Here is a 15,264-nt window from a genome sequence, read left to right as displayed (position 1 = left end):
ATATGAGACAGATAATCTGTGAAAAAATCAAGCTCCTCTGGCTCCTCCCAGTGGTCCTATTGCCATTTGCAGAAATTCATCCGCTCCCGGTAAGAAACAACCAATCAGAGCTGCGGTCTGTAACTTTGTTTGTGTTCAAAATGTAGAAAAATGTATATAATAAGCGAGTACACCATGAATCCATTTTCCAGACCGTGTTTTTAGCTTGTCCTAAATCACTAGGGTGCACCTATAATAAGTGTTTATATTGGGACTATTTTAGATTGCTTCGGGGGTACCGTGGCGGAGTAACCCAGTACCTTTGTGATTCTTCATAGACATAAACAGAGAGAAGTAGTTCCAGCTACGATGTTCTTCCGCAAGCAGTTCTGTTTATTGACCGCTAGAGCGTCAAAACTTACCTACCACAGCTTTAAGCTGTTAACTTTTTTAATGTCACTGACACTCCCTCTAAATTAAAACAAACCATTATTTCAGAGTAATTCATTTACTCAAACAGCACACTAACTGAACTGCTGAGAAGAGATAACTGAAGATGAACACAGAGCCGAGCCAGATAACATACAAAAGATTGACTCTTCTCGAGTCAAGAACCGTTTCTGTCAGATGCGTCTGAGTCGAGAACCGAGGAGCTGATGATACTGCACATGTGTGGGGGCTGTTTAAAACGATTACGTTCAATTTGGTGAATTGGTTCAAAAAGATCCGGTTACATCGAATGATTCATTCACAAACCGGATATCACAAACTGCTTTGTTTTGAACTCTCTCACAACAGACACGAAAGAGAAGCCAATGATGATTAAAGTCGTAGTTTTTGCTACATTTGGACCAAAATGTATTTTCAATGCTTCAAAAAATTAACTAACTGTGACCCTCTGATGTCACATGGACTACTTTTGATGATGTTTTTCTTACCTTTCTGGACATGGACAGTATACCGTACACACAGTTTCAATGGAGGGACTGAGAGCTCACAGACTATATCTAAAATATCTTAAACAGTGTTCCAAAGATAAACGGAGGTCTCACGGGTTTGGAACGACATGATGGTGAGTTATTTATAACATAATTATGATTTTTCGATGAACTAACCCTTTAATTCACCACCAGAGGTTTTCATCCACAACACACACTCTCACACTACACAGTACATCCTGGACTACATTTGCCATGCTCCATTTCACCAATCACATTCACCTGAGAACAATTTCACACAGCTGCCACCAATTACCCACACACACAGCACAATCATCAGACACACTGTATAAGCATTGGACATCCTTTCACACACTTCCGAGTATTGTTCTGCACATATCCCTCCCCTAGTGATAGCTGCGATTTTTTTCTCTAGGCCCCAGTCTCTGCCATGGTTCCCGGACCCATCTGCTCTGCCCTGGTGGGATCCTGTCCCATCTGAACCACTCTGGTGGGCTCCAGTTTCACCTGCTCCGCCCCGGTGGGCTCCAGTTCCATCTGCTCCACCCTGGTTTGCCTCTGTCCTATCTTCTTAGCTGTGGTGGTCCTCTGCTCTGCCCTGGTGGGCTCCAATTCCACCGGGTCCACCCTGGTGGGCTCCTGTTCTGCATGCTCTGGCCTGGTGGACTCCTGCTATTCTGGCTCTGTCTTGGTCCCCATCCACTCCATTTTCCCCTGGACTTGGCCCTCCATCCCTCCTCATGTTCCGCCTCCACTCCACCACCCTCCTAGATTGTAAAGAGCGTCTGGAAGCCACTCCTTGGGGAGGGGGCTATGTCAGGGTCCAGTCAATGAACTTCCGTTAATTCACCACCAGAGGTCATCATCCACAACACAGACTCTCACACTACACAGTACACCCTGTACTACATTCCCCATGCTCCATTGCACCAATCGCATTCACCTGAAAAAAGTCACACACCACTGCCACCAATTACACACACACAGCACATTCATCAGTCAAGTCAAGTCAAGTCTGCTTTATTGTCAATACTTCCACATGTACAGTACATACATACAGAGAATTGAAATTGCGTTACTCAGACCCCTGGTGCATACAGATAACATTTACAGTAGAGCCTAAAAATCTAGATCAGATATAAAATGTAGATACAACTATACAATAAGGGAATGTAAAAAAGACATATAATAAAATTAAAAATAAAGTTAAATAAAGCAGCGCAAGGCACATGGCAGATAGAGTGCAAATCAATGAAGTGAACAACAGTGCAGATAAAAGATTTTTAGTGCAAACAAACAAACAAAACAAAACCTTATCTAATATGATTAAAGTGACAAAGGGCTCGAGCAGTTATTGTATTTAACTGACGGATGAGGTAGTGGAATGACATCAGTTCCATGCTGAAAGAGGTAGTGAGAAGACCAATGCTGCACAAAGTGACTGGTGCATGTCATCGTATATTAGTGGTGGTGGTGGTGGGGGGGGGACCTGGGGATGTGGGATCTGGGGGGGGGGGGGGGGTAGGTTCATAGTTCAGTGGTGCCTGGAGAAAGTTCAGCTTCCTGACAGCCTGGTGGATGAAGCTGTCCTTCAGTCTGCTGGTCCTGGCCTGAAGAAGCTGTGTGATGGGTGTGTGGGATCACCTGCGGTGCAGAGGGCTTTGCGAGTGAGACGGGTTCCGTAAATGTGCTGGAGGGAGGGGACACAGATGATCTTCTCAGCTGCTCTCACTATGCGTTGCAGAGTCTTTCGGCAGGACACGTTGCAGGCGCTATACCACATAGTGATGCAGCTCGACAGGATGCTCTTTTTTGGTGCCTCTGTAGTAGGTGTACATAATGGGGGTCGGGGCTCTTGCTCTCCTCAGTTTCTGGAGGAAGTAGAGACAGTGTTGTGATTTTTTTGGCCAGTGCTGCTGTGTTTTTAGTCCAGGAGATATCCTCTGTGATGTGCACACCCAGGAATTGGTGCTGTTCACTCTCTCCACAGTCGCACCATTGATGGTCAGAGGAACGTGCTGAGTGTGCGCTCTCCTGAAGTAAACAACAATGTTCTTCATCTTCTCCATGAGAGATTGTTGTCCCTGCACCACCCGGCCAGGCGGCTCACCTCGCTCCTGTAGTTTGTCTCATATTTGTTGCTAATGAGACCCACCACAGTCGTGTCATCCACAAACTTAATGAAGAGGTTGGAGTTGTGTGACGGTGTGCAGTCATGGGTCAGTAGTGTGAAGAGGAGGGGGCTCAGACAAGCTTTATAAGCATTGGACTTCCTTTCAAACACTTCCAAGTATTGTTCTGTACATATCCCTCCCCTTGCGATAGCTGCGATACCAAGCCATTCCGTGTTTGTTTTCTTAGTCTTGTTTAAGTTTCTTGTTTTCATAGTCTTGTCTCTGTTTCTAGTTTTCATTAGTTTTCATAGTCCTTTCACACACTGCTGAGTCTGAATGGCCAGGCCACATGTATCCGACCCGCACGTCATTGATGCGCTACAAACGTCATAATTCTGCATTGAAGTAAATGGGAACGAGAAGATAAACAACAACCATGGCAGACGATGCTGCTGAGACCAGTCAATGGAAGGGAAGCGAGGTCACAGATTTAATTCATATTTGGGGTGACCGCTCTATTCACGCTGAACTCGAGGGCTCTTATCGGAACACGGGGGTTTACGAAAACGTTTCCAGCGAAATGGCCGAGCGTGGTTACAGACGATCCTGGCTCCAATGCCAGCGAAAAATAAAAAGCCTCCGAGCCAAATACAAACATCCATGTTTAACGTTAGCTACTTCCGCAAATGACGAGTGACGTCGTTCACCGTTGAGTACTCTTCTGCGCATGCGGGTCACTTCTGGGTCATTTCACGTTCACACCTGGAGATCACAAAAGGTCTCATTTAATTGGAAATATGAACGGCCTTGCAAAAAAAAAAATCTTTTTTTTTTTTTCAAAAAATTTGAATTGAGCATTAAGCCCTGCAGTCTGAACGTAGCCATAGTCTTGTTTCAGCTTAAGTTTTCATAGTTTAGTCTTTTTCCTGCTTTGCCCTGTTACTTGTGTTTTGACCCTTTGTTCTTGATTCTGGATTTCCCCTCTTGCTTAGCCCTCTGGATATTGTTCGCTGATCAGAGACCCTTGGTAGCCTTTGGATTATTCTTGTGTCTTGCCCATACCATACCTGTTTGCTCCTGTTTCCCCCATGTATAGACCATGTCAAGGAATAAAAGCTTGCATAGGGATGGGCATTCGATTAAATTTTCTTAGTCGATCATCGGGAGAATTAACGATCGACTATCGATTAATCATAAATTTTTTTATAATATAATTAATTATTTAATTTTTAGAATTAAAAAATGCAATGAATACAAAAATACATCGTGTTTTTCCTCGGTGAGACCTTTATTACAAGATCAACTTGTGGCAGACAGTTAAACTACGTTCAAGCAAACCGAACATATATGCGCGTGCATATGCAGTGTTCTAAAGCAGCGGAACCTGCAGCTGCTAGCAGGCGTTCTTAAACAGAGACCTCATTTGTTCCAAAACAATAATAATGATAAAAGAATCATGTTAAACAATAACATAAAAAAAACATTATAATACTTAGATCTGACAGATTTGTACTTAAACACCCCATCGCAATGTTTGCAGTTAACTAGTTCGCTTTTTAAATCAAAATGGTCCCACGCCACACTTAGCCGTGACATCTTCATGATTACTCTTTGAAATCAAAACGGAAGATCACAGATAACCGAGTAGGGTGTCAAATATTGCACCCTGGTGGTAAAATATTTAATTGCTGCCACACAGTGAAATTCATGTAATTGCTTCAAGACTCGCACTACGCAACGCAACCTGCATTAGATAAAAAAAATGCTTTAGATTAATCGATAACAAATTAACATGATCGAGGAAAATCTTAACGATCAATTATCGATCGTCGATTAATCATGCCCATCCCTATGGATCAGCACGTCTCACATCTCTGTTTCTCTGTTACAGTTGCTGTCTAACTATTGTAAAAAAGTTTTTTAATTATTACAGTTTTTAATTTAGTAGAAATATTTGTGTTTAAATTTAAAGGTGTAGTACACCCAAAAATTACCATCTGGGGAACATTTACAGTTGACACATAAAAGATGTAGGCTAGATAAATATCCTAATATTCCTTTTATCCAGTGATAAAATTAGTCTTGTCTGAATCAGGAGAGAAATATGCAGATCAAGAGCACCATTTACAAGTGTAAACATTAAACAATTGGATTTTGATGTGAGGAAACATTATAAATTATGGACTGGTATTTTAGCCAGAAGAGACTATTTAAATAGAAGCACCTTAATGATGGATTTGTTTCTTAAAAACATGCTCCTTTTGCATCACAAGATATTAATCAGTGATGTGTTGGCGGACCATCAAAATAAAGTGTTACCATAATGTTTTGATCAGCTGTCTAGACTCCCATTTTGACGGCACCCATTTATTGCTGAGTATCCATTGGTGATCAAGTGATGCAATGCTACATTTTCCAAATCTGTTCTGATGGCGAAACTCACCTACATGGTCTTGAGGGTGAGTACATTTTCAGCAAACTTTGGGTGAACTATTCCTTTAAGATTTGAGAAAACCATCAGTGAGAAATTTACCATATAAACAAAAAGTTCTTATCGTCTTATGCTCTAATGATCTTGAATCTATGAAGAATCTATGATTCTTGTGCTTTATTTAAAGTTATTATTGAATCTGTTTAGAATGTTTTTTTGATGTTTTTCTTTTGATCCTGATTCTTTCATATTATTTAATATCTGTCCCATGAGAGAACTAGTGAGACCTCCTTCATCTTCGCGCGCATTTTAAAAGCGTGCACCAATGTACGCTCTCCTGCATTCGAGTACATGTCAGCTATGGCTCTGTTTTATTCTTGTAACTGTATTTACTGATACTCTCATCACTCATGAATATTTCTGAGAGCAGAGCGGGTCTCGGCACAGTGATGCCTCTAACTAGTTTAGAGAATGTGCTTTTGTTTCTCTTCAATGTAATTCTCGCCACAGTTATTATTTTTATCAACGTCTCCGTGTTTGTTTCCATCGTGATGAACAGATCACTGCGCAGCGAGAACCGCTTCATGTACATACTCAGCACGTGTCTCAGTGACATCTGCACTGGCGTCTCGTATTATTATGCTGGAGTTATGGATGTACGCGATTTTTATGAATCCCCGACTCGCACTTTCTACATCGTTCCCACTTTTCTGGGTCTGTCCTATATGGCGATTCTGGCCGCGCAAGCGGACCGCTACCACGCGGTCTCCGCGCCTTTCAAATACTCGCAGCGCATGACGCGCAACAAAACCCTGCTGGTGATTCTGGCCTACTGGGTTTATGCTTTTCTCATAGTGGCAGTTAATAATTTGGTTACTTTGGGGGTTGCTAAAAGAGTTACGAGCTTTGGCACTTTTGTAGCGAACATTTTCACCATCATTATCATGATTGGGTTGAACTTCAGACTCTTCTTCATCGCCAAATTTCAGCTAGAACGCGAACCGCCGAGCGAGGAACTCGACAACAAGCGCGCGTCCATTTATCTCATCATAATAGTAGCCGTGTGTTTTCTGATCGCCTGGTTACCGATTTTTCTTCATATTATTGTGTGTAATTTCGCTGGGTCTACTTGCTATACGTTCAGAAATGAGGGTTCAGACCCCCTGCGCATTTTACCAAGAGTGAATGCAGTTTTGACGCCTTTATTGTATATCAGAGGCTGTTCAGCACTAAGGAGCACACTACTCAATAAAGTCTGGAGACCCACGTGCTGCAGGAGGAAAGGGTAATCTCTCCAACACTCTCCCTGTCTCTCTTGCACACATGGATAAAATATTGATCTTAATATGTAATTAATATCTAACTCTGATGCATTATTTGTTCTACCCAGTTATGAAAGATTGTTATTTTTCAATTCAAAATAAGACTAAAATTATGTCCAGTCTTTTTGATTTAACTACGTTACAAAAATGATTTTATATATCTAGCCTACTCAGATTATTGTAAATGTATATTGTAGTCGTAAATGTATTACTGTATGGTAGGCTATTTATATTATTATAATGTAAATTGTTAACATTATTTTATATATTATTTATTAATATTGTTTTACCACTTTTTCTGCCTACCCATATGCTGGAAAAAAAGAAACAACTACTTGAGTCAGTTATTGGTAGCCTACTATTATTTTTTTTTGACACATGATATTGTAGAGAAATGATAAAAAAGTAATACTTTAATAAATGACAGTTGACATTAGACATTAATATATAAAGAAGTGAAACAAAACAGAATCTAAAAATAAATGTAATAAAGACAGAGTTTCTCTCTGCTCATGATGATGAAGTTGGGATGTGACAACATCTGAAATAACACAACTGAGTTTAGAGTTATAATTTCTTCAAATTGTTAAATCATTTTTGTTTAAAAGCCAAAAAGTATTTGAGCCATTCACTATGTGTAAAAAATATTTTATATTTTTTGGACTGGGAATGTTTATGCATTAACTCAAATAATAATGAAAAAATTCAAACAATATGGATCATTAATTCAGTAGAGAAGAGTATAGAAGTATCATAAGTTGTGTAAGAAGAGAAAAATACATGATTTGGAGTAAACTGGTAAACTGAGTAAATTGGGAGTATATATATTATGTATCTCAGTCCAGGTGGTGGTTTGAACAAGATGTCTTAAGTGGGTAAAATAGCTTTAAAAGATTTTTAAAGAATGTTTCAGATATTTTAATTAGTCTAAAAAGCAGTCAGAATATTTATTCACAATATTTATTCATATAATATTTAAAAAGAGGGTTAAAGGAGTACACCTTTACACTCCTTTCTGGAAGAGTCATGACTGGTTAGGCAAACAAACAGCTGTCACTGAAGGACACTGGATATCTGCAAAGCTCTTTCCACTTTTTTCTTTCTCAGTGTGAACCCCCTGTCCATGGAGAAGAATGGAGTTGTCGTTTTCAAGATGTGATTTCACAAGCTAGGGCAGTAAAAGAAAATCACTCAAAAGATCAAGTGCCATTCTTGATGTTTTCTGGATTCTTTCACAACAATACAGTCACATTTATATCACAAGATATTACAGATATTTGTGTGATATTAAAGATAGGCTGTATCACAGATAGGCCTGGGACATGGGTGGCAGGCCTCCCAGTTTTGGGAAAACTTCAAATTGTCAATATTCTTTGAGAGAACTATGTTTAAGCCTCTTTCCCATTAGACATTAAAATGAAATATTCTACATAAAATGGAAATAAATAATACATTTACATGCATCTTTGAAAGATTTAATTGTTTATTTATAAATTCCACATGGCATCGTGATACTACATCTTATTATTTTGACTTTGGTGTCATCTTTAAAGAAAGAAATACCCAAAATACAATTCAGAAATGTTGTGAAGGTCTTTTTCAGTGTAAAAATTGTTGCATGTTTAATTATCAAAAAAGAAAGGTATAATAACCATTATAATTTAAATAAATATACGAATGGCTTAGTCAGTTGTTTTTGTCATTTGATTATATCTTTGTTATGATTCCGTGTAATTATCAACCACTTGTAAAAATATCCACCTGTTTTCCCCTATTCCAGTGTGCTTGATTTCCCTTGGGAGCCTCATTAAAAGCTTTATTGCACTTACAGCGGAGTCCTGTGTGGCCATAAAGCTGTTAGGATTGTCAGTTGGTGATTAATCATGTCCAAACATGCCACAAAAAGTCTGGATCCTGTCAGAAGCATTATTTACACCTGTTTGTTTTGGGCTAATAAATAAACACCTGGGAAGGTGACTCTTTTTTTCCTTATGATTAGTGTGGTTAACCAGGCAGAGTAAATGTGCACACAGTCAATGATCATAACACTGCCCCGTCTGTTAATTTGAGTTATGACTGTCTCTTAGGAACCCTGTTGGGCATTTATTTCTGCTCCGATTATTAGTGTGATGTTGATCATGGTTATTGTCTCAGATAAACTAGTGACCCAGAACAGTGATATAGGTAAAGTGACGAAAACACATGAATTTGAAAGGTGTAATACTTTTGAGTAGGTTGACGGATGTGCTTCTTTCCAACACACAAACACACACATTAGGACTTAAGCTTGTGGACAGTTGACTTAAAATGTGTACAAACAAATGTGATTTTGAATCATTTCACTAATTGTAATATTTAGTGTGTGTCTTTAATCTTTTATTTATCAAAAAGTTAGTTTCTTAAAAAATTTCAAATGTGGGAAAAGGACAGGGACATGAAACTGCTCATAGACATTTAGCTTCTGCATTGTAAATTCACAAATGTTTAGTGAATATCTAAGTCTCTTTAATAAGTCTTGTGTTTGTCACATCACTTCTATATGTATAGTCTTCTCCATATTCTTTGGGTTCACTCTGAGAAAAGAAGAAAAAACATTTGCAATATTATTTAAAAAATATTAGTGCAAAAAATTATGGGAGGAAATATGGCTATGAGATCAGGAAAATCAGGAAAGAAGTGGGTGTCTCAGTGTCTCAGTATGTAGCGATTTTGCCTCCGAAGTGATTTCGAGCAGATTAATCGATGTGTGGGACTCGATGGTAGGCTACCAGCAGCTCCCCATTATATCATCAGTCAGAATAATATGCTAAAGGACATCATCGGTTGTAAAGTTACCTTAAAGGGTTAGTTCACCCAAAAATGAAAATTAGCCTATAAATGACTCACCTTGATTAATTTATAATAATTGAATCGTATATGAGTTTCTTCTTTCATATGAATCCAGTTAGGACTTATTTAAATAATTGGTTTTGAACTTTCAAGCTGTTTAATGCAACTCAGCGGGTATTGTATTCCATCGGTCCATGAGAAGTTTAATAGAAAGCACATCCATTAAAAAAAAAGCATCTCACATGCCTCCGGGGGGTGAACAAAGGCCTTTTGTCATGAATCAATGTTTTTTTTGTAGGAAAAATATTCATATTCAAAAAGTAACAATCACTTTAATCTAGCTGCTCAGTTGTAAATGAAGCAGTTTCGGGGGGAATGATGTATGAGGTCAGCATTGCACATGCGCCAGTGAGACTAGTGAAAACCAATGTTTGTAAACAGGAGCAAAGGAAGCAAAGTTTACTTACTTTAGCAAAGGAAAACCACTCTCCTCTTGGTTTATATCGAAATCCTGCTGCTTTTCCACGTGCGTCACTTCTGAGCGGTGTATGCGCAAAAGGAATAGCTCGCTCTCAAACACTGCTTATACCACCACGAAAACAGCCCACGGAGTGAGGACTCCAACTCCTCGGAAGGGGAGAGAACTCGAGCGCTCGACAGGAAGCACCATGCTCACAATAACCCTCAATGCTGAGAGGAGCAATGCTTCAAAGTGTGTTCACATGTACTCCATCTACAGTGCATATACAGTATGTGTATGAGGTGCAGAAGCAGCAGTGAGAGTGCATTATTGCAACGCGAATGCACATAAAAAAATGCGCGAGCGCGAATCTCTCTGCTCGCATGTGGATTTCCTTCGTCACAAAATCAGCATTAAACCTGTCTCCTCTCACTCAAACTGCATCCTGTGCACTCAAAACTCTCTCTGTGCTCAGGTGCTAGATATTAATTATTTTACTGCGTGCAGTGTGAACGCTCTGATCAGCAATAAGGGCTCTGAAAAATGCCGCATCACAGACAGTGTGTGAACCTGGAGTTACGTAGGCATATGCCCAGTCTGTTCTGTTCTCGCCCTAGGCGTGTTGCATTCTGATTGGTTCAGATAACATACTGCGGGAGGTCGGGGCCGCGGAAAATTGTGCTATAAAGCTATTTAGAAAGCATGCATGCTCAAATCGTGATTTTATTTTAATTTATTTTTTATTTTTTATTTAACCTTTATTTAACCAGGTAAAATCAGTTGAGAACAAGTTTTCATTTACAACTGCGACCTGGCCAAGATATTTCAGAAACAGTGTGACAACACAGAGTTACACATAGAAGTAAATAAAATATCCAGTCAACAAACCAATCCCTATACAACATACAAACGTAATACAAAGAACAATATAATGATGTAGCCTACACATATACACTAATTAAACCTTAAGAACTTAAAGCGGAAAATAAAATATAAAAATTCTATAGTGCACCATAACAGGGCTGCTAACAAGAGCAGGAATCAGTAAATAATTTTGAAATCTGATGCTTAAAGTTACCAAGGGAGATCGGTACTTCTATTTTTAAAGATTTTTGCAATTCATTCCAGTCATTGGCAGCAGAGAACTGGAAAGAAAGGCGGCCAAAAGAGGACTTGACTTTGGGAATTACCAAAGAAATATACCTACTAGCACGCGTATTACGAATTGAAGTTACTATCGTAACCAGAGAGTTGAGATATGGAGGGGAAACGCCTAATAAAGACTTATAGATGACCAGGAGCCAGTGAATTCGGCGACGAGTATGTAGTGAAGGGCCAGCCAATAAGGGAATAAAGATTGAAATGATGAGTAGTGTATGGTGCTTTGGTGACAAAAAGGATAGCACTGTGATAAATTACATCCAGTTTACTTAGTAGAGTTTTAGAGGCTATTTTGTATACAACATCACCAAAATCAAGGATCGGAAAGATGGTAAGCTTTACAAGGGCATATTTGGCGGCATAAGTAAAAGAGGCTTTGTTGCGATATATGAGAAACCGATTCTAGATTTAATTTTCGATTGTAAATAATTAATATGAATCTGAAAATTAAGTTTACTGTCTAACCAGACACCTAAATATTTATAGGAGTCCACTTTTTCTAATTCGGTCCCATCAAGAGTAGTAAGGATAATCGGATGAACAGCTGTGGGCAGTGTACGATTAAAAAGTATGCATTTAGTCTTATTAGCATTTAAAAGCAGTTGAAAGTCAAGAAAGGCATGTTGTATGGCATTAAAACTAGTTTGAAGGTAATAAACACAGAGTCTAAAGAGGGTCCCGATGTATATAAAATGGTATCGTTCTGCATATAAATGGATTAATGAATCACCATCAGCACTAGCAACCTCATTGATATATATAGAAAAAAGGGTTGGCCCCAGAATTGAACCCTGAGGCACCCCCATTGAGACTGCCACAGGACTGGACAACATGTCCTTTGATCTTACACACTGAACTCTGTCTAAAAAATAATCTGAGAACCAAGCAATGCATTCTCTTGAGAAACCAAGGTTATTTAGTCTGTCAATACGAACACAATGACTGACCGAGTCAAAACATTGACAGAAAGGCGCATGACATGCATGCACAATTTTTCCCCCAATCCACTTCAGTGCAAACTCCACCCCACAGCTGATTCTGAAGTTTTTATAGGTTGTGTCAGTTAAAGTGTTTCTTAAAATATGCAACAAAAAATGCTAACCCCTGAACCTACATCTTACCTTAACCAGTGAAATTGGCTGAATGGCACGATTGGTGCTGCTGAAAAGCATAGTAGAGAAAGTTGCAGTTCAGGACATAAACAGTTAACATGATTATGCGATATGAGACTCACTGGACAATGGCACCTATTTAGTTATACCCAGCATCACTACCTCCTAGCCTGCAAATTTCATAGAATTTCATGTGAATTTCAACGGATGGCCCCCTTTGCTTGGAAAAAAGCGATAAAGTAGAATCTTTCCCCTCCGTTGGGACGGCTCCTGAGTGATTGGGATCTGCTCTTATGGAGAGCATTTATTCATATAGCATCTTTTATTTTAGATGAACTAGAAACACTGTTTAATTTATAAAGTTTTATTTTGAAATGTAAGTCAGTAACAATTGGCTGAAGCCACAGCCAATGGTAAAAGTTTTTGCGAAGAGAGACCCCACCCCATTTTGAAAGTTCTGCCCACTTTTAGAGTTCACACCCCATTTTGGAGATCTCCGGTATGCAGTTATACCCACTTAATAGAATTGACTCAGGGGGGCAGGATTTCATATTTTATTGAAGCATACCTGGGCACCACCATTGGCTAGCAGACCCCCATCTGCTGTTAGCATTCCATTGATTCCCATTCATTTTGGCGACACTTTGACAGCAAATAACTTTTCATATGAGGCGTTTAAAGACTCCATTTGTCCATTAATCATTTTTAAGGAAACACGAAAATGTATAAAAGGCCCCATTACCTTGTATCTTACTTTGTGGCCCCGTAGAAGCAGTTTTTGTAAAAATAGGCTAACGATTGCATCATAACCTGTGACTCTATGTCGCACAGTAGAGAAATTACCATATGGACAGGAGGAGAAGCTCGCAGACAATCTTTTACTGTCTATGAGGCTATCGGGGGGACATGGAGGCATAAAGTCAAGGGAGAAGCCCATAGAGAGTCCATAAAAGCAACGGGACAAAGTTATTAAACAACGTCTGCAAGATTCAGTGGTTGAATCAGATTTCTCTTGGCACAGCTATTAGAAGACTTACAATTGTCAGACAGGTTGCTCACATGGCATCTACGTCATCAAGCTCAGTTTGAGTCTGCGCAGCATGCTCGACCCCCACGAAGTGCGTGCTTCTAATTGACTTCACTTGTCTCCGTTGAATCCAATGGGGTCGCTGTGTCCATTTCTTTTAACGTCTATGGATTGATTCCCTTTTGCAGCCAGCCTCTAGTCGACGAATTACAGTTTAAGTCACTTCCTTGTTGGTCTACATTCGAAGCGCGCAGCGCAACAAAACAAACAGCCAAAAGAAAACTACAGCTACGCTCTATTTATGACATAGGACAACTGTTGCATCCAATGTAGACGTGGTGTTGTAGAAAATTTACAGCAGAAAATTTTACAGCAGTAATTTAGCAGGGAAATATTCACTTTATTTCGTTATAATAGATTTAGAGATATATATAGGGCAGACAACAACACAGCCCTTACTAAATTAACCATTTAGGCCTTAAGAAGAAAACTTAAAAACCTCAGTTCAGGGTTAGGAATATTTTTGAATATGTTGGCCTATGAGATTTGGTTTTAATAGGCCTATTATTAAATACACTGCCATTTGTATTCATTCCACAGCGGCAGGCTACTTTTGTATTTCAATGTAAATGCTCTATGGACGTCTTTGAATGCTACGCTCTCGTCTCAGGTCTTTATGAGCTTCAAGTGAATGATAAATCATTCTAAAACACAGTGCTCAAGTTCAGCTTTTGAAAACACATTTCTAGACTTGGTCCTTTTTTAATTCCATTGAGCAGTGTCTCACACTGACCTGTATTTTAAACAGCCAAAGCACTGTGAGACCCAGTATTCTAATAGTTGTAGTATAGCGGGCAGTTTTGTGTTCCGACAAAGAAGTAAATGGGCCACAAAATGTTTTTTTTTTGTCAGGATTCTTTGTGCTACTTTATCGCCACCTTTCATAGCATCAGCACACACTCATTAGTGCTGCTCTGATATGGTCATCTCAAATTAACCATGGTTTTGCCACACTAATCAAGAAAAAAATATAAAGTTATAGTTTTGTTAAATCTCGAAATAAGTTTAAAATAAATATATATTACATGCAATCAAATTACAATGAGGTGGTTGTTTTGCAACAAGGTGTAGACCGTGTGTTCCGCTCATGACGGATTGATATGCCTAAGAAAATTGGTGGAAAAAAAGTCAACACACACAAGTGACAGACAGGGAGATATCAGGGAAAAAATGAGATTGAAAAGGAAAATGAAAGTGCAGTTCAAAAGATAATTTTTAATTTTTTTGCATGGCCCTGGAATTTTTTTAGGGGTGTATTTTGTTCCCAGTCCAGGAGTGGTCAAAATGGACCAGCTCGGAATCGACTGACCATCTTGCGGTGGAGGGTTACAGGTCTGGGCCAGTCATGAGGTAAAATCAGACATTATATAAAACTGTCTGAAAAATATGCATGAAAACTTCTTTGAAAATAAACCTGTGTGGCCACTCAGATGTACTTAAGGTTCAACTAAAGTATTTGGGTTTATATTTTTTATTCACAAAGCAGCACACTATGAAGTGTAAGGTCGAAGGAATACAGACAGACAGTAAATAACATGTGCAACATTGGATTAATTTTCAGATTTCAGAAAGCAGTTTTATAATTTGAGGCAAATGCAGGGTGGTGTTTTAAAAGTTGTTGGACGAACAGAAACATTATGGAAATTGGGAAAGCTGTTATATATTAAATGATAAAAATAAAAAGTGATATGATTATCATTAAACTAATGAAAACAACAGTGGATAAAAAAATACGTTGTTTTTGGACAATCTATAGCCTACAGAAAAAAAGTCACACATCAGTCATAGGGCTACATACAGAGATGTCATA

Source organism: Carassius auratus, chromosome 25, assembly GCF_003368295.1.
Source record: "Carassius auratus strain Wakin chromosome 25, ASM336829v1, whole genome shotgun sequence".
Classification (NCBI taxonomy): Eukaryota; Metazoa; Chordata; class Actinopteri; order Cypriniformes; family Cyprinidae; genus Carassius; species Carassius auratus.
This window is presented reverse-complemented; position numbering follows the sequence as displayed.